Consider the following 24,905-nt stretch of genomic DNA (forward strand, 5'->3'; position numbering starts at 1 on the left):
TGTGATGCAAGATGCACTGCAAAACCTGCTTTTCAGGGAGCACATCCATAGCCATGGGATCCTCAGAAACACAATCTTGTCCATCAGGAAGCCTGTAACACTGATCAGTCCTCAGGACTCCCTGGAGAAGAGTTCCTTGTCCTAGATTTGACGTTAGTATCCTTCACTTCCGGGGAAGCCCAGGCCTGTCTCATGCTGTTACATGAATTACCAAAGCAAAGGCTTTAAGTTTTGCTTCTAGCTCAAAAGCTCTTCGGTTCCAGCACCAGTGCTCCCATTGAAAATGCTAAAATACCTATTTGTGTGATGCTCTGTCACTGAGTTTATTTGTAATACCTCAGAAATACACTGCACTGTAAACCTGTAGTTTTCACTAGTGGAGCAGCTATGCCAGCTGGCTAAGAGAAACTGGTGTGATAATTTTTCTACTTTTTCACCCACTTCCTTGCACCTCAATATCTTCACTCCTTTTCACCAGGCTGGCTCCAGCTCTTGTCCTTGCCAGTGCTCCTATGCCCACGTGCCTGCACGCGCACACACAGGCTCAGGCAGGTATCCGTAACCTGACTTCACACTTCCTCCCTCTCCCTTCTTAATTGCAAGAAAAAAAGGCAGGAAGAATGAAAACAAAAGAGTTACACAGAGAAATGAGGCAAAAATAGAAATCCAAGGGTATGGTGGTTGCAAGGGATGCCCAGAAATTTCCTTCTGGAGTCTCCTTTAATCATCTCTCATACTTCGCTGCGCTGCTCTTCTTTCAGCTGCTCAGGCCAGGTTTCTTGGTAGACTTTTACTGCCAAGTGCTATTATAACCAAACTGCTCTGATCTTTAGCCAGATCTTAGGAAAGAAGTGGGTGTGCTGAAGCATTGGTGAGCCAGTGAGGGAACTCTTTACCAGGGCTGGAATGGCAAACATGACTGTACAGACTGGAGCTGAGAGAGCAGGCCTGCAATGCTGCCATAGGTATGGTTTCAGCTTCTGCCCTGAAAGCCTAGGATATGCAGCCCTTTGAGCTACAACCACCCAGATGCTAGCACTTAACACAGATAACAAGAACCATTTTAAGGTGCTGGGTACCTGAGACAACACCTGGGTTTCGCTGACGTGTCCCCGGGCTGTGCTGACAAAGTGCAGATCCCCAGCAGGAATAACTGAGGCGGCACTGGAACCTGTGCCCAGGCCATCCTGGAGAGGAGCCAGCAGGGAGGCAGAAGGGCTCTCATTGGGCTGTCAAGGCTGCATCTCCCCTCTCATGGCTCAGGGTGGGCTCCACAGCTGGGCCTGGCAAGGACAAAAGTGTGGCTGGAGCGTGAGGAGAAGCAGAGCTGGGAACACAGAGCCTTTACAAGAAGAAGGGCTGAAACACCATTTAAACATACTAATTTCTCTTAAAGACCTTGGTCCATATTAATTATTAAAAAGAATGTCTGAGTGAAAGACCAAAAAACCTTCAAAATGCTGCGCACAAATGCAATGAGCTTGCAGGTTCCCAGAGCTTACACCAACTCTGTGCCACACATCTGCAATAAAATAGTCTCTGTTTGCTTAGCAGATGTGCTGGAGTCATGCAGAGTTCAAATTTACCATACCCATCAAGATGCAAATCCCAAATTTCGTTTAGCATTGTCCCATTGGTAAGGATGTTACACGCAGGTCAGGATTCTATCTCCCCCCAAGCCCTTTAAATGTGTTTATTCATTCTGTTTATTTTCATTTCCCAGCTTCCACATGTCGCTCAGTCAGATTTTCTGTTAGCAAGACTGAGAGACGAATAACATATGTTACCCCACAACTGACCTTGAAGGGGAACTGAAGAAACCACCTTCCCCAGGGCTGAGATGTAATTCAGACACGAGCTTTCTCTGTAGAGCTCCTTTTCTGAAAAGTCACTGCCAACTGTGTCCTAAGCCCTGGAAACGTTCCTGCCTGCATCGATAGCAGAGCGTGAAGTACGGACCAGGGGGATGTTGAGGATTTAGCCTTCTGTGCCATCCCTCCCTCAGCTCTCATAAGCAAAGCAAACAAATTCTTTGTGTCTTAGAAGAATCAGATAATTCAGCCAACTTGAGTAGTTTCCTCGCAGGCCTGGCTTTTCACCTGAGGGAGTAGGTTTGCTCATCCTGCCCAGGTTAAAGTGACTGAAAATCAATGTGGTTTGACAGCTGTGGGAAAGAAATAAATAAATGGATGTACAGACTGTTGAGCAACAAAGACTCTTCAAGTGGATGCGAAGTGAGGCACTAAAAGAAATTTGTCTCTGATCTTCCTTACATGTTCTTGATTCATGGCAGTCTGGCCAGCCACAGCCCTGTCTGATGGGGTTGGTCTGACTCTTCCATGGTGTTTTCCACCTCCTTGCACATTCTGCTCAGGAAGAAGCCACAGGAGGGACGTTCAGCTCTCCCCTGTCCTTGTCTGGCTGAGCTGGGCACATCAAACAGGAGATGGGTATGTCTGGATTGCCTGAGCCTGATGTTGCAGCCTGGAGTGGTGGTGCCCCCTGCCCCTCTGCTGAGCTCTGTTTGCCTTTGAGACAGCAAAATGTGGAAGTCCTCATCTGTGGAGCCCAGCTCCTGAGGACATCTGGGTGGGGAGGGGGTGTTGGGGTGGCAGTGTGGAATAAGTTGTGAGAGCATGTGCAGAATGGAGCAGGAATGCCAAGCTGCTGGTTAGACCCACCTGCATTTGTGTCCTGGGTGAGTGCTGCAGAGCAAGGTTGGAAAGCAAGTCTAGGTTTAACCTGGAGTCAGTTATTTTGTCACAGCTCCCACAGGCCACCTGGATGCCCAGAAGCTGCTGAATTTAGACACCTCCATGCCAGAGGTTCCCTTCTCTGCCTGTCACCCCCCCAGACATCAGCTTTCCTGATCCTGCCACCTGGCATTGCCCTCAGGAGTTCATTTAATGTCCCCCCTTTTCCCCACTTCTTTCTTTGGGGAATGTGATCACTCTGTTTCCTACAGCAGTTCAGAATTTAATTACATCTATGGAGCATTTGGACAACATTCTCAGTCACATGCTTTCTTTTCTTGGGGCTGTCCTGTGCAGGGCCAGGAGTTGAAGATCTTTGTGGGTCCATTCCAACTCAGGATATTCCATGATTCTATGATTTTCCCCAAAGGTTGAGCAGTTTGGGAAGGGGCAGTCTGTATGAGTAGGTATTATCTTGGTGTCACATTCTGGTGAAATAGCTCAACATGGGATTGCAGCACAGAGGGGAGATAAATGTTCCATTCAGCATGACTTGCCAGTTCTGACACACAGGAACCCTGAACACGTACCCTGACAAAATCCTAAAGTCACGCCAATTTGAATCCAAAAACCTGCCTCTTCTGTTAGCACTTAGTAACAATTTCATATCATTTTCCCCATGTAATTAAAATGTCTTTCCTGAGCCAAAAAACGAAATTTTCTTTACAGTAGGCAATTCTTATGTAAAACTACTTTCCTCTTTAGTTTCTGTCAGTTTAATGTGAGTTTTTAGTTGTGTTTGGAGACATCCATTTTGGGAGTTATGACATTTCCTATCCTGGTACTGTGGTTGTGGGGAAGGAGGAAAGTAAACTGTGTAATTGGATTTCAGCTGGACCCAGTATCAGCTCAAGTTCTGAGTTCAGAAAATGTTTGCACAGGGTTATGGATCCTACCTATGGCTGGCAATGGATCTAGGTGAAGTGTCACTAGTGAAGCTTTTAGGAAGGTTTGTTAATGCCCATGGCAGCCCAGTAACACCTCCTGTCACAACATCTGTGTTAAGGAGAGGTGAACAGGGTCATGTACACATTTTCTTAATATTTTCATACTGTGGGTTTGATTTTGTCTGATTTTCCTTTTTTCCAGCTCACCCATGACTCTTGCTCCCCAGCAGTGCTCAGCAGCTCCTGGGAGACCTGGAGCTCTCTGTGGCCATCCCCTTCTGCCAGTTTGGGGTTTAGACATCTTCCCCTTGCTCCTTTCCCCCTTCACTCCTTCTCCAAAGAGCTGCAGTTCAGTTTAGTGCTGCTTTTGGAAATGTGGGTTCCCATGATCTCTCAGATGTGCCAATGGGCTCACTGGCATTAGAGGTCAGGGTTTCTGTCACCACCCTAAAAATGGACTTATTGGCAAAGGAACAAAGCTCAGAAAATAGCATTTTAAACCTGTCAAGTCTGATTTACAGAAAGCTTCCATGATCTAGACAAGAAACAAGCAATGATTGTGTTCTACTCCACCCTAATTTTAATTATAAAAAATGCTAGTATGGTTTTCCAGTTGACATCCCTGTATAGGAAATAAGTAGAGTTGGAGTAAACTTTCCAAATAAACATATTTCTCAGACATAAACATGATAAATCTTTTCTTTTGAGGAAGATATAAAGAATGGTTAACTTAAAATATGCATATAATAACATATTACCCACAGCTTCTCATGTTTAAAAAGATTCCATATGCTGGGAAAACCCATAAAATAAAACCCAAGAAATGCTGCATCCTCTTTCTATTAATTTGAAACAGTCACTTAATGGGAAAAAGGAAAAGAGAGAAAAAAAATAAAGAAAACTGGTAGAACAGAATTATTTTATTTTTTCTTAGAAAATCCCAAACAAATCAGTAACTCCAACATTCCAATCTCTTCATCCTGTTTTTAGTGGTGTATTAATATGTAAACTCAATACTTCTGTTGAAAAATAGCTTTGGGTAAGGAATAAATGGTAGCAAATTCCAGGGTGGCCTTACTAGCATTTTTGATTGAAAAAACTTGGAAAAATGTTGTTGTTTTAGGATGATGAGAAGTGCTGCCATCTCTTGTGGTTTACCCAGGATTGTCCCAAGTTTGACTTGTCTCTGGTTTGGTTTAAAACCTAAAAAGGGGCCAGTAACCATGGCTCCCTCTCTTCCCCATTCTTGCCCCATATGTAGTGAGCAATTGATTTTAAAATAGTCCCACTGAAGAAGATTTCTGTTAAATCACCATGGATGAAACAGTCTACCTTTCCTATTTACTTTTTTTTAAGAGTTTATATCTCCAAAAAGGTGCATTCCATATGACTCTGGGCTGCAGAGCTGGGGTGGTGGGGAACAGAGTGGGGCGAGCAGGACTTGGGCTCTGGGCTGATTTTTCTTTTGACTTGGTTTAGGAACTGGAGGAAATAATTTGCGTTTTGCTTCACTTCATTTGGGATTCTCCCTATTTTGTCAGATATTTTCACATGGAGAACACTTGATAGACAGATGCTGGTCACTCCCTGGCAGAGACACCCAAAACTGTTCCTCCAAGGAACAGAGCAAAGTCAGGACTTTCAAGACTCCAATATGGGGATGGGGACTATCCTGTTTTCTCTCACACCCCTATGGTCAGAGCCCTTCCTTGCAGACCTGTTTCCAACTGTCTGCCTTCAGTTTGGGTTATTTCCACTTCTCATACATCACTGTCCTGTGAAACTTTTGATCTTAATCGACTGTGGATGCCCCATCCCTGGAAGTGTTTAAAGCCAGATTGGATGGGGCCCTGAGCAACCTGGCAAAGCAGGAGGTGTCCCTGCCCTGGCAGGAGATGGAACTGGATGAGCATCAAGGTCCCTTCCAACCCAAACAATTCTATGGTTTTATGCTGTTTGGGCTTTAGCTTTCCAAGGGGTTGGGGCTTCAAATTCAGAACTCCTCATGGCCCACAGAGGCCACGAGCCTGAGCAGAGCTGGGGACACACCAGGCAGTGAATGTGGAGCTGCACAAACACACACCCTGTGGGTTTGTTGCATTCCTGCTCCATATTTAATGTCCTGTCCAACTGCAGGTGCTCAGTCCCAAGTTTGGGACCTGGGGCAAGGATGGAGAGGAGAGGGAGCCATGGGTACTGGCCCCTTTTTAGGTTTTTAACCAAACCAGAGACGAGTCAAACTTGGGACTGAGCACCTGCAGTTGGGCAGGGGATTTAACCAGCCCAGTGTCATCCAGAAAATGCTTTCCCAGAGTGGGGAACCCAATTCCCTCTCTGTGCCTGCTGAGGGCTCACCTGTGGCTGTGGTGTAAGGCAGACAGTACTTTCCCAGAGTGGGGAACCCAATTCCCTCTCTGTGCCTGCTGAGGGCTCACCTGTGGCTGGGCTGGAGGGGTTAAACTGGGCTGGGCTGGGCTCCAGCTGTGCACAGCACTGTGGGACTGGGCTGGGCCAGCTGTGAGCTCAGCTATTCCCCCCAGTCAGCTAGAAAAGGGCTGTGTCTCCTGCACTGGGATTAGCACAGGGGGGAGGTGGGTTTTTATTGTAGGGAAGGAGGTGGAAAAAACTGTGTGTGAGTGATTCCTTGCTGAGCAGCATCTGGGGAGGGTCTGGGCTGTGCAAAGCTGTCCTGAGAGGAGCTCTCTTGGCAGAGGGGTTAAGAGAAGCCTGACCCTCTGACTTCTTCACTTAACATCCATGCTTGTTTAGCCCAAAATCTTGGGTGAGGCAGTCAGCTGGAGTTCAAGATCCAGGGACTTAATGTCCCATGACCGAGTGTAGCTTGTTTGACCTGTAGTGCAGATCTTGAGGAGAGGGAGCAGGAGTGTTTTTATGGTATGTGCTGAGCCTGCTCTCCCTGACTCAAACACCTCCTGGAAAATGAATAATTGAACATACATGTGACTATGTATAGACCCTTCTTCAAACAGAACCTGATTTGGGGTGGAATATCTTCCAACTTCATAGACTTTTTCTCCTGCTAACTGCACAGGACTGGCCATAAAATCCATAGGGATATGGCTGTATAGCAGGGAGCAGGCTTTTCAGCCCACGCTTTTCAGCCTGAGAAGTGGCCTTCAACTCTGAATTCTTTAAGCTAAGCAGAGTGGTGAATTCAAACTGAGTTGGAATAGAGGGGAAAAACAAATTAATTCAGATTAGTTTTTTTTAAATATTATTTGCCAAGCCACACTCCTCCCTGCTAAAATCAAGAGATGTTACTATTGGCACAGTGGGTTTAAACTCACTACTGGGTTTTGCATGTTTTAGGAAAGGATGAAACAGATTGAATGAGATTGTCTATTAGTTGCAGCAGATCAGCAGTTTCTTCTTTGTAGTGATGCAACTGATTGTTTGCCGAATAATACAGTGAGAATAGACCCAGTGTGCAAACCCTGTAAACTGTCTGAAGAAAAAGCAATGTCCCTTTTTTCCCCAATTGCTTCCAAGCCAGTAGCTGCTTCTAATATTCCTGTATCCAGTGCGAGCCCAGGGCTGTTCAAAACACACATCTACCATTTGTCAAGAGCTGTAATTGTTAGGAAAAAAGGATGTTGAGGAAAGAAGAGTGGAAACAATATGGGAGAGCTGGTTGTGGAACTCCCTGGGCTGCATTTTGGGGTAACTTGGTTTGATTCCTGGCTCTGCTATATCCTTGACTTGAAAAATCTCTCAGTCAGATTGGTCTCAGTTCCACACAGGTGTAAAAAGAGGCACCATTTTATATAGAGCATATACTGAATAAATACCTATGCTATGTATTAAACACATTCCTGCATTAAGTGGTAAAACAAGAACTAATTCTGCAAAGACCTGTGTGATGCCCAGGATATGGGGTCCTGATCTCACAGTGCAGCAAACCCCAGATTTATCCTGTCCTTGTAATTCTTGACAATGTTTGTTATCTGAATGCTGAGTTTCAGAAGATGCTTATTTTTAGCCTGTACATCAGTGGGCGAGGGAATGAAAGGGGAGGATATCCCACACCAAGCATTTTTTTTCTCAATGTGAATACATGTCGCATAACATTACGGACAAATAAAGGGTTCTTACCACTCATAAGGTGTTATGGTAATCCTTCACAGAGTCCTTTCAATGAATAAACCAGGGATGCTTCATGAGTCGTTTATTAAGGGTTAATGATGTATCTTCTCTCCTTGGCATCATTCCCAGCCTAAATCAAGCCTGCTTCATCTCATATGGGTATGAAAGACAAACTGTACAGATTGAAAACATCTGTATACTGAGTGAATGAACCACATGGCAGCAGTGTCATGCAGAGATTTACTTAAAACTGTCCCCTTTTGTTTGACTTTAGAGGAACAGCACAAATAAATACAGTAGGTTCTGTTTAAACAAAGAGGACTCTGATCAATAGAGGTTTGTATAGCTTACGACCTTCAACTATAAACAAAAAATTGGGGTAAACCCCACAAGTCTCAGGTCAATTGCCATCTTATTTACTTTATTACGCCACTAATGTTCTAATCTCTCTTGCATATAAAATACTTTATACAAGCCATCTTACTTTGCTTCTCCATTTTCACCAGAGAGAAAAGGGAAGGTTTGGTTTGATTCAGAGCAACCTGTGAGTGTGGGTATGTGTGTGCTGTGAATTTAGGGTATTGTGAACTTACTGCAGAGAACACAGACTAACCAGTTCAAGCAAATTTCACATTCAAGTAAATTTTGGTTGAGGTTCCTAATAGTTTTTGGTGCTTTTTGAGAGGGTTTGGGCATCCACAAAGAAAAGCAAAATGGTTTGTGGCTCACTATAGCCAGACCTGGGCACAAGAAACATGACAGGGGAAGTGCCATATAGAAAGCAGTTGATCTGTTCTGGCTGTGAGCAGGGGTTATCCCTTGGAAACACTTGAAAACATTCCCAAGTATCTGCTAGGGACTGACCCTAGCTGCAAGCCTTTATTATTATTATTTTTGTTGCTGTCTCCCAGCACGATTAAGTAATTCCAAATACTGAGGGGATGACACTCCTGCATGGGTTCTGTCCTCATATCTTCAAATAGCTAACTTGAATTGTAATTACTTTTTTTCTGGCACATTTTCTCATTTTCTAGAGGGGAGAGACTATTATCTTAATCTGTTTCTGTCCATTTTTATCTTCCCTGGATAAATTTTAATCCTTTTGGTCAATTTTAGCAGAAGACAAAAAAAAAAAGGGGAAAATGTGCCTATGATGGTTTGTGAATATAGGCTGCAAGGTAGAGGAGAAATATTCCAGTCATGCCTTTCCCAATGGTTGAATCTACAGCAGGAGCCTTCATGAGGCATCAGAGGGGCCAGTCAAGACACACAAAGCCAGGAGAACCCAGATTTATTAGCCTTGCTGCTCAGTTATTCAGATGTTTTACTTTGCTGAGGACATTCCTGTTCCCATTGACTCCGACATTTTCAACTTTGGTGTTATCTGCTCTAATCTGGGTAATACTTCACTGCTGCTTCAAGCGCATTTTCTTGTGGAATTCAAATCCTTTGGAGGGTGATGTAGGGGCAATTCCCACTGGGCACATGCCTTTCCTCAGAGATTTGAGAGATTTGGAGTCTGGTTTTGAATTTATGTTGGGTTTTTTTGTTTTTTTTTTTTTTGGTTAAAATGCAAAGAACAGCCTTGCCAAAGAACTGCTTGCCTACCTATGTCCTCATTCCACGATCCAGGTGACTTTTGTTCCACGGAGCCACACCTCAGCCTCTCACCTCACCGGGAGAGAAAACCTCCCAGACGTCTCAGTTTTGCAACCGAGCAGTTGTGCCCTTGTCGTGCTTCCAGCATTTCCTCACAGCCCGCACTCAGAAACGAGGGCTGCGAGTCCCAGCCTCAGCAGGAACGTCTCCCCCATCATTAAATAATTGAGCTGCTCCTGCAATCTGGAGCCCGGCAGCCCAAGACGCTACCTCATAGCTGCTGGGTCGCTGGCAGCAGGTTTGACAAAACCCTTCAGGGATGGCTACTGCAGGGAGGCTCTTTCCTGGCAGGTCCCAGCTTGGTTTGTTGGGTCAGTGGGGAGACAGACAGGGCTCGCCACGCCAGGCCCGTGCCAAGCCACGCTGGCCAAAATTGGCTGAGCCCTGGCTGTACCTTCCAGAAATACTGAAGAAGGGGTTTTGGTCCTTGGTTGAGGAAAGGAAGGAAATTTAGGTATCAGAGTCCTTGGGAGATGCTGTTTTGCTGCCCTCTAGGCAAAGATTAAAGCTTGAAATGTGGAAACTACAGAAAATGCTGTCCTGAGCACACCAAAGCAAAGCAAAGGGTTGGGAAGGTGGAAAGGCTTTTCGTGGGACTTCATTAAGGTGTGAGTATGAAATCTGTAAAAAGATCTCTGGCCTCAGATAAGGGAGATCCAGTGGTGTACAACAAAGAATTATCAGTAAAGGCATCATAATTACAAAGTTCTTTTATATTAAAATGATGTCATGTAATAGGTTGAAGAACAAGAAATAAATAAGCTGTGCAGATCTCCTTTATCTAAATAATTGTTTTCTTATGTGTTAGGCTGAAAACTTCTCATACAATTCCAGGACTTTAATGGTGAAAATGTATTCAATAAAGACTGTGAAACTATTTTAACATTTCAGTAGTGTGCCTCATCTAGAGAATCCCAGAGTGCATCACTGAAATGCAAATTTGAGAGAACCATGGAAATAGAGAACAGGATATGGAACGAGGGCTTAATGGGGAGTGTGTCACCACAGGGCTCTATGGTGAATATATAACCTCGTTTTAAAGTGTAAGAACTATTGTATGGAGATTTAGATATTTTTAAACTAAAATATATAATTGTATGACTGCAAGTGTTGAGTATTCTCTTACAGAACTTTTCCTTGAGGATAAATCTTCATTTCTCTCATGTGAAGAACTATGCCGAGATCTGCCCGTGGAAAATTACTTTCTAGGAGCAAGAATCACAAAGGACCTTTGCTTTCAGGCTTTTGTCTGAGGTCCACAGCATAATGAGCAAAAATGGAATGAAGGGTATTAACCTTTGGAAGATGAAAGGTAATCAGGACTGAACCAGTGCTCCCTGTGGTTAGACCACAAGCTCTTATGAAAGCTTTATGATTGTTCTGTTTGTGTATCTCAACAGCTCCTAGGGAGACATTTCCATATGTCACATGCCATTGGATAAAATATATATATAATAGTTGATCCTGAAGTGTTAAAGTCTCATCTCTTAAAGCAAAACTGATACAGTGACCTTAGGAACAATTGGCTCTTGAATGCTACCCACACGATGCAGAAAATATTAAGGAGGTGGAAAATGAGCTCAAGTTTCTACTTTCTATTATTTGTGAATCAACACATTATTGTGCTGTGAATGTTTGCTTCTCTTTTGTCTTTGTAGGCGAAAGATCAAATTATTTTCTCAGTTTACCAGGGCAGAAGGGACGCTTTGGAGGTAATTTGGAGAACACCACCAGGCAATAACCTTTCCAATGGGGCTTCAGTGGTTTCTGTGCTGGTGCAGGGCGCAGAGGCAGCTTTGCTGTGAGCTGCAGGAGAGCTGTGTGACCTTGCCCTGTTTGCTCAGGGGGGGCAGGTCTCTTTATCTGCTTATGCCACTGGTGGCCATGACCCCCTTCTTTCTCGTCTGGGCTCGACGCTGACCTGCCTGACTCTGAGCTGCACTAGGGCTGGTTGGAGTCACTGCATTTCCTTGGCTGCCAGGGCTGGGATTCCCTTTCATTCAGCAGAGCTCACCTCGGGCCACAGCCGCTGAGCAGCTGTCCCTTCTCTCCTCCTGTTATCTGCACAAGAGCCATCCACCCCATTTGTAGTATTTGTAAGCTTTTCATAGCTTTCGCTTTGTGCAGAATCTTGGAATGTGTTTGTCATTCCCTGCATTTTTCTGAAAATAGTACATTAAAAGTGCTCTTTGTAGATATCTGCTCTGTCATGAATGGATTCATGTATATCTACGTTTTAATTTGTCCTGTGGCTTGGTCACATTGTTTCACTGGGTAGTATGGATGCTTGACTGTGGTCTGGTGAACCAGAATTGCCCTGTGAGAGCAGGAACAGGTTGGGAATACAGCTGGTTTTCACTGAAGAGAAGATGGATATTTAATGAATGCATATTAGGAAAGGGATTTGCATAGCAAGAATGAGATTAACCTGCACTTTTGGAGTGTCTGGGATGAAGTAGGTGTCTCCTTGGGGGAGAATAGGGGATACACCTCTGAGATGCTGTAATGAAATCATATTTATCCAGAGGTTCCTCCCAGCCTAAGCTTTCCCAAGATCTGGGGTTTGGAGTTAATTCCCAACAGAAGTGTTGGATTAGGCAGAGAAAGGAAAGCATTCAGGGAGAGCTGCTGGAAATGCAGAAGAGTAAGCAGTCATCCAGTCTTCTCACAACTCCATAGTCAAAAAAGGTCTCCCCTAGCAAAATAACCTGTGTTTTAATAGATGTGCAGTTTATGAGCCCAGACTCACTGCATAGCCACAGTTTTCAATAAGCAGCATCTCTACACAGATCCATAGGAGGCTTCCTGGGCACACAAACACTGGGACTGTACCCTCAGAGACTGAATTCTCTCCATCTGCAGAGGCTGACAGTCCCCAAACACACAGGGCCAGCTCTACAGCTTCTTGAGAAATCTTCAGAGTTTTCCTCAAGCCCTTGCTGTGCTGGGTTTATATAATTTGGAATGTTTCCATTGGCACCAGATTTAAGGTGTGAGAGCGTTTCCTCCCTTATTCTTACACCAGACTGGTTTCATTGCTAATGATCCCAAAATGGCAAGACTTTGAATGCTGGGAAGGATGGGTTTAAGGAAAGAAAAAAAAATTAAAAAAAAGAAACAGAAAATTTGGTATCTCTCAGGAGTGGTGGAGGCCTTGCTGCTGGCAAATAAAGGCAATGGCACACAGTGTTTGCTTTTTTGGCTCCTCTAGTTGGTTTAAAATTTCAGCAAGGGGTCATTGCAATGATGAGACAGCTCAGTCCAAATTGCTTTTACCCTGACGAAGAACTGTTTATCTCTTTGGAAGAGGAGGGCTCATCAGTGCTGGAAAGGTTTCATGTACCTGGTCGCAGGATCTCTTTCCCACCAGCTGCTAGAACATGAAACCTTCCAGCTGCCTCTCAACACACTTTGCTCAGAGAAGAGAAAATATTACGAATGAATGTTTCTAAATCCCTCATTCAGTGTACTGAGGGCCAGAGCCTGAAGTAAGACTCCTGATAAATATGGGGATCCAAATCTGGCCCTCTGAGAGCTATCATCTATTACACACGAGAAAAGGAGCAGCCTGATGTTAAGATCTGACTGCTCATTGCAAAGCTTATTTTGTTACATCAGCAGGCCACAAGGTTCAATAAACTATGTGGCCTTTATCTGTTCCATATGTACTGGCTGCCTCCTGTAGTTTCTATGCATTTACCCTCTATATGAGCTTTAAGGGAATCTGATGCCTTTAGACAGTAGAAATGCAGATAATTCTCCAGTTTGTAAAACCCCATTTAAATCTGATTCTGCATCAAAAAAATAATGCCAGTAATTGCCATTTTTGTTTTCGAGATACAGGCTTACAGAGGGGCCTGTGACTCAGAGGATTTTATAGGCATTGAAATTTGATGGATTAATTGTTAATAAAAGTTAGATTGGGTAAGTGAATACAAACATCATACTGAGTTTAGTGTTTACATTGGCTCCCAAATGCTTTTAAAGGGCAGTTTTGGACTGAGATGCCTAACAGCATTTTAAAGTTTTGTACCTAGAAAGTTATTTAACTGGAGAGCAATCCTTGCTGAGAACACCAGAATTTTCTTTTTTTTTTTTTTGGGATTTTCTTTTTCTTTTTTTTTTTTTTTTTTATCATGTTATCACTATCTCCTATCAGGATCTCACTGTACAATAGTGACCTCTGATGTAAAGGAACCAGGAGTGCCACTTGCAAGCTCAACCATACAGCCTTGCTGAGCAATTATCAGCCTATTCAGCAACAGCTTAAAGGGAAGGGATGTGTGTGCACACCCACACGTACACACACAGACAACTGGAAAGCTGGTGATAAAATAAAATTGAGGACCACAACACTGAAGGATCTGGAGCTGTTAATTTTTATAGCTGATACAGATACTAATATTTTATGAGGGTTGGAACTATCAGTATAAAAAAGTAATATCTAGCCTTACCCTTTTTGTTTTAATACAAAGATAAAACTATCACTCGAATAGAGCAGCATTATGGTTAATAGACCTCCTCTTTATGGACAGACCTATCTTCCTGTTTCCTTTTGTCAATATTTATAAAAGCAGGAGGATATTTGTGCCTAATCCTATCCAAAATCCATGGGTTGGTTTCTTTAAAGAAGCATCTCCTCTGCTCACTTATATCTCAAGGCATATTTCAGCTAAACAGCAGAGCTGGACTGATCCTAGCCAGATTTTATGTGCTGTAGTTTGTGAAATGGCTCCCTTTGCATCAGTGCAAACTCTGAAGTGACACTGGGAAATTGGATAAGAGACTTTCCCCTGCAGAATTTACATGACTGCAAACACCTGAACTCCTCAGAAGTGCTGTGTCCTTGCTCTGGGGACACACCAGGGTGTCTCCTTGGAGTGCTCTCCATCATCTCACCAGAGCTACAGCTACCCCAGAGGCAGCACTGCTGGGCCTGTTGGGTGTCTTTGCAGAGGCCACAGACAGTCCTTGAGATCAGGGGAAGGAGTTGCAACAGGATGGAAGAGAAATTGGGGGGAAATGCTGGTCCCAGGTTGTGTGAGAAGTCTATGCCCATGACTCTTTAGAATAAATAATAAATGTTATACCTTAGGAGTAATAACAGAAATATTTATTTCCATCTTACTTGACAGAGGATGATAAAGACAGAATACTTCAAAGAAATGTGATATTATAAAGGATGCAGTTTTAAGAAATGTACTGATATACTGAGAGGGTCTCCTTGCTCTACACATTATGTGCAGAACATAATTTTATGTGTAGACCAAGGGCAATTTCAGAGGCAGGATGCAGAACAGGAACTCAGGTGATGCACACAGCCTCAGACTTCCTCTGTGACTTTATTTACCCCTTGTGACTGACAGCCTTTATACATTAAAAAAAAATATTTGTGCTTCATGGGAAAGTTATACTTCAAGGCTCAACAATTTGAAAAGCTTTCAAGTATTCATGTGGTGGAGGTCATGCAAACGTATGGTTCAGATTCCTGGAAAATGCTACTAGTTCTGAGTTGGTTTCAGGACATTAGTCATTACCTAAAAACTTGCCATAAGCAGGAGGACACAGAACAATCTGAGCTCCTAACTGTCCTCATGAGATCTTATGCTTTATATTTTCTTACGGGATTTTATCAAACCCGCTAAAAGCATGAGAAAAAAATTATTAAGAAACAAATAATGGCTTTAAAACTTTCAATTAATCTCTGTTTTCCAGTTTCTGAAAAAGGAAAACCAGAGTTTTCCAGAGTCTTTGCAAGGCCAGCACTAACGTTTTGGAAAACCACATGTGTTTAGGAAGTACTTGGATGATCTGTAAAGTTGAGTGACTTCTTCAATATATTGAAAGAAAGATGCGTATGCTTTGTAATCTGAGTCCTGGCTGGGCATCAAGCTTCCCATAAGGCATTCTGTCCTAGCAGCAGCCAAGAGACCTGATACTAATAACGCTCCAAGAATTCAAGGTGTTCGTTAATATTCAACTCTAATGAATGCAGCATGTGTTTTGGAATAAACTACATGCTTGAATGAGAACCTCTCATTCAAGAAGGTGAGGTGCATAGTAGAGTGATTAGACTTGGCAAAAAGCAGTTGTTTTGTGGGGATGACAGCAGCCAGGTAATTGTCAATGCTCAGCACGCGGGTCCTGCGGCGTCACCCGCAGATGCAGGAGGCTGAGCTGCCTGGATGTCCCAAACCACGCTCCACTGCTGAATCCCAAGGGAGTGCCACGACTGAGGAGCCCATGCAGGCTGGCACAAATCTGCTTTGCATTACAGCACAGTTGTTTCAGGCCTGATACACGTTTGGCTGAGTGCTCAGCCCTTTTCACTCTGATTTGTTAAAATTCCTCTCGCTTCCAGTAAACTGAAAGTGGTTCAGCTTTTTGGAGGCCATTTTCCAGAGCTTCAGCTACACCAGGTCAGCGCAGTAACCCACAATGGCAATGGGAAACTTTGAATTTCTTACAGCATCAGAGGCAGAGAAATAGAACTTAAACATTTCTCCTTCTGAAACCTAAAAATCCACCAACCTCCAAAAAGGTCTTCAGTCTTCAAAGCAAGCAGGATCTGTTCCACAATAATCACTTGGGTCACTGGCTGATTATAATAGCTGCCTTTTTCCAGTGGTGGACATGCAAAGGAGGTGTTTCCATCCTGATATGTGCAGGTTTTGGGCCAAAATGGCCTCAGTTGCTTAATGGGATATTTGGGTGGAGGCCCTCATTTCCATACAGTTGAAGAGAGGAGATGATCTTCATACAGGGAAGTGAGATGTTCAACACCCTTATCTTACCTTACATAACTCCAGATGTTAATCATCAAAAAAAAAAAAAAAAAAAAAGATCCAACCCTTTTTAATATTAGGGAGTGAAATGATAAGACTTGATTTAATTTTTCAATTTTCCTTTGATAAACCTTAACTTTGAGGTGCTGCAGGAGGTGGATTCACTAGGCTTCTTGGTAACCTTCAAATGTAATTGCATCAGCCTAAGCCTATATATTCATCTTTTCTCCTTATGAAGCACCTTTGCATTAAATTTAGAGCGGAAGTTCTTAAAGGATTAATTGGAAGAAAGTATTTGGTGCTCTACTTTGGAAGAAGAAGGTAATGTTTTCAAGAAATAGTAGCCTGGAAGAATAATCAAAATATATTCATAGCATTTAGCAACAGTTTAATGAGTTTTCAGCTTTTCCATTTCCTGTCAACCAACTTCATCAGCCACCAATACTACTAAAAATTGATTTGAAGTGATTATTTGCTTTGGTGCTATTAAGAGTAGAGCAAATGGTTCTGAAATCTGTGTCAAGGGGATTTTCAGAGTGAAAGTTTTTTTTTTTAAGTATGACTGCATATCTCTACAAATTTGCTTATGGTTCTACTTTCCACACCCTATAAACAATATTAATAATAATAACGATTGAAAATAACAAAAGTTTTCCCCTCAGACCAACTTACTTCAATTTTCTTTTCACAATATTATTCAGTTTATTTAATCTTTACACTATCTCTGACTTGCCTCTGGATTTCAGACACATGTATGCAGATAATTAGCATGGATGCAGATATTGCACAAGATGGCCAGGCTTATCAGATACAGGCACGTCTAATCTGTCAGCAATTTACAGTTTCTTTTTAAATTTCCACTTTCTAATAACAGTAGAAATTTTTCAGGGGTTGTACTCCTGGTCTCCCCTCTGTAACTGGGGCAAGAAAACCTCAGGAGATGGGACCAAAGTGCAGAATGAGCACTTAAGGAAAGGCTCCGATCTGCATGCCACACCTCTGCCCTCTCTTGTATACAATGAAAAGCCCGTCAGTGTTATTGTAAATCACCATGTCTCCGTCCAGAGAAAACATATTTTGCACCTCATCTGGTCTAAATATTGAGTTTACGAGTGAATGTTGCTCTGCATTATGTGTTATAGATGCTTTATGTTTATTTAAGAACTCAGTTTGCAGGAATGTTTTCCAGACATGCGGTTTACCGCAATAGACAGTTGTTGATATTCTGATCCCAAGAGCATTAGAATATGTTTAGAAATTGCGACACTTTTAAAACCAGATGTTCTACATAAGCTACACAAAAAATGGGGGTGGGGGAACAAATAGAACTGTAATTTGGCATGAAAACAGCTTGTGTTAAAGCAAGGGCAAACACATACCAAGTGAAATAAACGTGGTGAACTGCCCTCAACCCTTTCCGCCTTTTGTAAGTAACTATTTTAACAAAAGATGGAAAATCCCATCTCCCAGATGGTGTGGGAAAGGGAAAGGAAGGCTTTCAGATCCAGGTTTGCATCTGAAGGAAGCTGCTGCCTCTTGTTCCTGGGATGGATCAAACCAGAATGACAGAGCTAGGCAACTTCAGGCAAGGAAAGAATGCAAATCTGGATTCAACGCCCAGCCCAGAAATTCGTTTTCTGTGTGTCTCTAAAGGTAAACGATCTTCACTGAGGAAACAGAGATTTGCCCTGCATAGTGAATTGCCGCAGAAAGGCTCCTGCAGCAGCCAGAGACTGGTGGCACATTCTGCCCTGTCCTCCAGGATGATCTGACAGAGGTATTTGTGTTCCAGTATGATTTGACAGAAATATTTGTGTGAACAGGTGGGGAATAATCCTGCACCAGGAGCTGTCTCAGGGACTGAAGTATCTCAGAGTAGCTCTGCCCTGGGTCTCTGCTGGGAAAGCAAGGTTGGGCAGCTGAACAATCTGGACTCACAGCCTCATCAGCTGATGATGAACTGCCTCTCTCCATTCAATCTGTTGCTGTTTTTCCTTCTGTCTTTGAACTCCTTCCCTTGTTTATTATAAAGCAGAAATCACAAGAGTTTCAGTTACACCAAACTTAAACAAGTTGATTTCAGTCATATTACTCTGAATTATTTTTCCCCTCCTATCACAAGTTAACATGCTTTGGGTAATCAATGATAACACTATAGAATGGGACCTATAATAAAAATAATAAGAACAATTGACAACTAAATAAAAAAAAAAAAAGCTAACTGAGGCATCTCTGCTTTTCTTTACAACAGAATCGCACAGTGATGGAAATGTTACCAGCAAGTCTGAAGGAATTTGCACAAAACATGTTGGTTTAGGTAAATAAAGCAATGCATGTTTGCCCAAAGGCTTAAAATACTGTATTTGTTATATAAGAGTAATGCAATGTTTGTCAAACCTCCTTGTTCAAAAGTGCTTAAAGGAATGCTGTGAAGAAAACTGATGGGCAAACAAAGTTTTGCCATTAGATTTCCTGAGCATTGAGAATCAGAGCTGTTTAGACTTTCCTGTATCTCTTCCAAGCAGTAGCAAAGCTCCTCTGCACATGGATGCTGCAGTTTGCTCTGCTGCATAGGAAAAAGCTCATTTGTGAGTCAGTGGTTCATGGGAAGGCAATTTACCTACATTAGTAAAAGGACCAAACTGCCCTCCCAGCTTAGTCACCCTGCCTTCCCTCGCTGAACAGAGGGCTCCTGCTGCCTTCAGTGGATGTTGGACCAGTTCTTTAGTCCAGCTTCAAAGAATTAATGCAGCAGTAGGATCTGCCCACTGATTCATTCTGCTCCTCATGAGTACCTGAAAAGCCAGCTCTGAAACCCTTCCTAGGTCTGCCTCACCAAAGACAATTTATGGTGGAAGCTCATGTACATATTTATTTTGTTGCTAAAGAGTTTGCTGGCATACTTCAAAGTGTGGGCTATTACCTGTTCAGGTTTATTGCCTGCTCAAGTGAATTATTGCCTACCTGAACAGGCCTGCTGAGCAATAGTTCAAATTAAAATGTGTCATTTATCATGTTCACACCAATCCAAAATGACCACAAAACCCAAGGTGTAATTATTGCCAGGCTCTGACTGCAGAGCTATCATAGCCAACACTCAACCAGTGGGGAATACTGGTTCCTCTCTTCGGAGGAAATCTGCTTCCTTATTCACAATGAACAAATCTGACCCTATCATTAACAGTAATACTATTTCAAATGCTGATATGCACCACGGAAACTAACTTTGAAATATGGGGGAAGAATGTGACATGGATTCCATCCAAGATTAGTTTTTCAGCAAAGTGCAGTTTTAGACCCAACACTTTTCATTAAAATTTATTCTAAAAGCAAGTTTTTCAGTTATCAACAGTATCCAGAAAGGAGGTTGTCACACAGCCTGGAATGGTGGGGTTATTTTTATTAGTGTCATTATTATTATTGCTACTGCTATTATTGTTTACCACAATTCAGAAAAAAAATATATATATATATATGACAGCAGCATCTCAGCGTGGGCTGTGGATGCTTCAGTTTGCCTACAGCTGTAACAAGCCAAGCCTGTACATCCACGTTCTGCTCCATCCTCTGCTCTCCCTGTTGTTTGCTGTGTCATCTTATTCTTTGATATATTCCAGGGTTTGTGTTCCATTTTAACCTAAAACTTGTAGGGCTGCAGCTGCCTATGGTTTGGATATGACAGCAGTGAAGACCAGCAATATATATATTGCAACATATGTACTGCTGTTCCCTCACATCCCTCCCCAACCCTTCCTGGCTCATTTGGGGCTTTTGAGATTTTTATGGGTAATGTAAAGCTCCTAAAGTAAGAGAAAAAACCCAATTTTTTCTATGCCTTTACTGAAGCATTGTATGTCATAAGTCTTTTGTTTACTTTTATTATTGTAGGATGTGAAACAACAGGGAAGAATCATAGAAGACCTTAATGGAAAGCAAAAATCAAAATATCTTCTTTAATGAAAGCATGCTGTAATATGTATGCTTTTTAGTTTGTACAAACTTGTAGATGTGCATACGGGGAAAGGAGGAAGAATAAACCCCCAAAAGTGACTTCAGGCTGATCAGAAAAATCCTCTGGGATGCAATTGCTTGTGCACTGGGGTTGAAAATGGACCAGGAGAGCAACATGTGGTCAGGCTGGCCATAATTCAAGTGCAGACTTGGTTCTGAGCATCCTGATTCCTGCCTCACTTCACCATGAACCATTCCAGGTCTCTGCAACTAAATACTTCCCAAATTATGGAGTTTGCATCCTAATCTGAATTTTGCAACTCAAGCCTACCTGTGGTTATGCAGTCAGACAGAAAAGCCAACAGCCAAGAGCAACGCCTAGTCACTGACTTTGATCTAGAAATGGTTATTATCCAGCTATCTCCATTACAAAACATCCAGTTTGCTAAACCTGGGTTATCTACTGATTTGGCTTCATTTGATAGGCAAGAGCAGGTCTAGCATGGGAGAGCTTCATATCCCCAACTGATGCATCTTTCACAAAACTGATAAGTGATAAACCTTGCAAAACCCACGAGTAGGAAATGACGTCTGTGACCACCTCCCAGCTGGCTCTACAGTTATTCCTCAACAGCACCACTGGCAGACGAGATGGAAAAGTGAGCAAATTATTGCTTCACCCCACAGAGCTGAGTGTCTCCAGTGGGCAGAGAGAGGGAACGTGCTGCTGATGACAGCTACAGCAGCGTGGTTGTGCAGAGGAGTTCAGTTCTCAAAATATGAGATTACGCAGATTTTGCGTTTCTATTTTCACACAATTTCTTTGTATTTCTTTTTTCCTGGAAGCACAGGAGGAAGTTACTTAGAAAGGAAGTCACTTTGAATTCTCTTCACTCCAGATGAGAAAAAAACTCTTTATCTGAGGAGTGAATTTGGGTCAGGATGTAGTAGCACAGTCCTCGTGCTGAACAACTTGCTGAACATGTGGTAGTGTTTTGTGACATGGTCTGTGGAGTGGGAAGCAGGCTGAGCTCACCCAACCCATCTCATTTATGGCTTCACACAAGTAAATAAGTATGTTTTCAGCCACTCAACACAAGAATGGCTTGCAAATTGCAACCACCATTGCCTGGCAGGTCAGAGGTTAAGCTTTTCAACAGGTCAGACTACAGTGCTAATTCACCTCAGCAGTGAGTCCCAGGCAGCCTGTAATGCATATTTGTGGTGGTTGTGTTTGTACAGCATACACATAAAATGAAAACCGTATGACAGAGGTTAGTCCTCTTAAATGGCTGTCACATTGGCTTGGGTTGCTTTTGAACAGTTATCCACATGTTAGCCAAGATTCTGGTGGTATTTTTGTATGAATTTTATTGACATGGTGAACTAACTTGGGTAATTTCATAGCTATTATAATCAGTCAGTGGCCCAAGAAATGCACTGCTTTATTTATCTCAAAAATGTTGTTAACTGGTCTGGCCAGATTCAGCTTCCAGTGGTGGCCTTCTTCCAGATGTGGAAAACCCCTTTTTCTGACATGGAGGGTTCAGACAATCCTCGTGTGCCTGGTCCACAAGAGCAGTGATGCTGTGGGCTGAGGGCTCAGCCCCTGTTTGCAGATGTGCTTCCTCAATGTTACCCAAAGAAGGAACTTGGAAGAACTTCTTCAGCTCAGTTCACAACTGCCAAAGCCTGGACTAAGGCCTGGATTAAGTGAAATGTGTAAGATAGGAGCCTAAGTCAGGCATTTAATCTCCCTTATATATCCAGCTGAGGATACCCTGGGGAAGTGCATTTGTCCTTTGTGTGTCCACTTTACAGGGAGCCTGAGGTAACAAATATCCCAACACAGGGATCTTAGCTGGGCACAGGTAGTCCTGGATAGCTACACACCATGTCAAAAACTACCTCAAACTGCTTCTTCTTAGATTCTCATACAACATTGTGTGCTACTCAGGGGATATTACATGCAGACATAATCCTGTGGATGGTAGCGCAGATGTGAGTCCAGCAGTCCAAAGGTCTCTGACTAAATGACCAAAATAAGTCATTTACTGTTTTTTGTTGGCACAGAAATATTAAAATTTCCTCCTTCACAAAGCAGGAAGAGCAGACACAGCCCTGGACTTCCTGCCCCAGATCCTTCCTGACCAAGATGCCCTGCTCCCAGGGAGGAGCCCTGACCTCCCAAGGCTGTGTCTTGGCACACCAGGACATGCTCATGTCCACAGCACACGTTCCTTGTTCTGGTGCAAAACAGGTGAAGTAAAAAACTTGCCACATAGGCCAATTTTAAGAGATTTCTGGTGAAAGGTGAAACAGCAAATAGCAGGGAAATGCATGAGTGCACTGAGTGGCAGGAGACCAGTGAGATGTTCTGGGAAGCTCCCGTTTCCATCTCTCAGAGTTCCTCTACATCCTTAAGAGAAGAAGATGAGTGCTCCCCATCTTTGGTGAAATGCTTGATGGAGCTGGCAGTAGCACTCCAGTTTAACACTGACTATAAATGATGCTTACATTTCAACAGCATTTTTAATAATATTTTTCATAAGTATAAGCTAAAGGAGTTTCCACCAGGGTCATTGAGAGTTCACTAAATGCTGATAGACTGTATTTCTGTATTAATGATGTTAAGCTAACTGCCTCACAGAACTGCCAAAGTCCTTTATTTAAAGGAATAGCACTGTATTTCACAAGAAAATATTTTTAAATCTTTCCTTACTGATAATTTGTCTAAAGAGAGACAAATCTAATTATTTATGTATAATCTGAAAGGTCCAGTGTGGGATGTGTTCAATAAGATACATGCTTTATTTAAACATACATTTAGAGCACTGTGCCACACAGATCATTAAAAGATTTTTTTAAAATTTTAAATTTAACAGAATATCAGCAATTAGCTTCTGCAGCTAATTATTGGATTTTATAATCCAATTTTATAATAATTTTCTGACTCTTCAGGAACAGCTACAAAGATTTGGTAGAGCCCTTATACTGAGCTCAGGATAAGAGTTTCCACATAGCAAGAGGAGAATCCCAGTACAGTACAGATCCCCGTTTCTACACTTCACAAGGGGAAAGGATTTGCAGCAAATCTGTTTCAGTTCACCCACAGCAGCAAGGTGGGTGACAGAGCTGGGATATATCCCTTTGCATGGGACAGTTGTTAATTAGGCCAGAAAGTGGGGATTTATACCTGCTGTAGGCTGATTCTCCCTTGCATAGGTAATGCAAGTCAAAATCCACCCTGGCTGGTACTTGTGGAAATTCCACTGTGGTGGTGACTTGAAAAGTGGGTTCAAGTTAGAAACCAGTTCTTGTTACAGTCACAAATGTGAAGTGGCCTTAAAGCAAATTACTGGGAAAGTGGTGCAGGTTAGATCAGGAAAGAATCTCTAGGAATGGGTTCTTCTAGTCAGCCCAGTGCAATCCACTGAAACCCACATGGCTGCACTGAGAATTAACTCCTTGACTCCTCAGTGGAGAATGAATCTGTAAAGAACTATCTGCTCACACTTCTCCCCTCCCATGTCACATTTGAAATCTATACAATTCTAGAGGAGCTATTTCTAAGCAGAAACCCGAAGACAATACTAAAGAGTCTCTGCTTCCTACTTCTGTCTACTCATCATGGATCAGTTTAGGAAGCTGACAAAACTTGCCACTAGAGTGTGAAGACCACAGAAGTGCAATGTGTAACACCAAGCTAACCAAAATGACTCTTTTAGCTCTGTTTGTTTTAGTAACTGTTGCCAGAGTGTAAACAAATGTTCAGAAATACACTTGCTGTGTATCCTCTCCATTAAGGGTTGGTACTGTGGACACACCCTGGCAGAACTGAGATGGCATCCAGAACCTGTGATATCTTGAGAACTGCAGGTTCAGCTTCTCAGGTGATGTGGTGATAGGTATTTAATAAGGGCCATATTCAATGGGAAAACAATTCCTAGGACACTTACCTCTTTGCTTTCCAGTGTGTGAAAACTGGTTCAGCATATTGCTTTATTGTCTGTGCTCTTGCCTATCTGTGTGAGATGGCACCAAGTGACCCTAAACAAACTTGAGCTGAAGTACACAGGGAGAGGAATAATCAGTCAGGCACTTCAGCATAAGCCTAATGTTAAGCATGCAACATAATGTTGAAGTGAAGTCAGTGGTATTATTTGTATGCTCAAAGTTAACCACTGAGCTTATCTGCTGTACTATATCAGTGCCTAATGGCTTGTGCACTTACTTGCAAATTTAAGATACTTAATATGTTTATTCTGGACTCTTCCTGTTGTTGTGCATCAGAAATTGTTGCCCTCAACCAAGCAGGGCAGTCCAGGCCCAGAGCAGCAGTGCAGCCCAGCTGCTCCTGAGGCAGGGACAGAGCGATGGGATGGAGCTGGATATGGGCAGGGATATGCACACAGCAGGTCTGCAGCAGCTCCAGCAGTAGATCAGGTTTTCCAGAGCCCTCAAACAATGTCCCTAGCTCTGGCTTTAGCCTCCAGGGCAGCAGAGTTAGGCCAGTGCTGAAGGTTTTGAAAGCTTTTTGCTCGTTGGGCTGGGAATAGTGAGAGGAACATTGTGGTTTCCCTGTGGCTGTCGCAGACAGAAGAGCTGAGCTCTGGGCTTTGTTCACTCATGGATATTCTGCATTTGTGCAGATCCTCTCACTGCATCACTGGTCTGGGGATGGCTGCATTTTGCTGTCCCAGCTCCTCTTTGTGCATGCAGAGGTGACAGACCCCAAGGCCAGAGACATGAAACCTCTCTGTAAC

General features: G+C 42.9%; 1 long non-coding RNA gene across 2 annotated transcripts in view; it reads left to right on the forward strand.

Moving 5' to 3' along the window:
* Positions 1 to 24,905, forward strand: part of LOC113459638 (uncharacterized) — a 237,609-nt gene that overhangs the window by 191,405 nt on the left and 21,299 nt on the right. The gene's annotated exons all lie outside the window — the stretch shown is intronic.

This window comes from Zonotrichia albicollis, chromosome 13 (assembly GCF_047830755.1).
Source record: "Zonotrichia albicollis isolate bZonAlb1 chromosome 13, bZonAlb1.hap1, whole genome shotgun sequence".
NCBI lineage: Eukaryota > Metazoa > Chordata > Aves > Passeriformes > Passerellidae > Zonotrichia > Zonotrichia albicollis.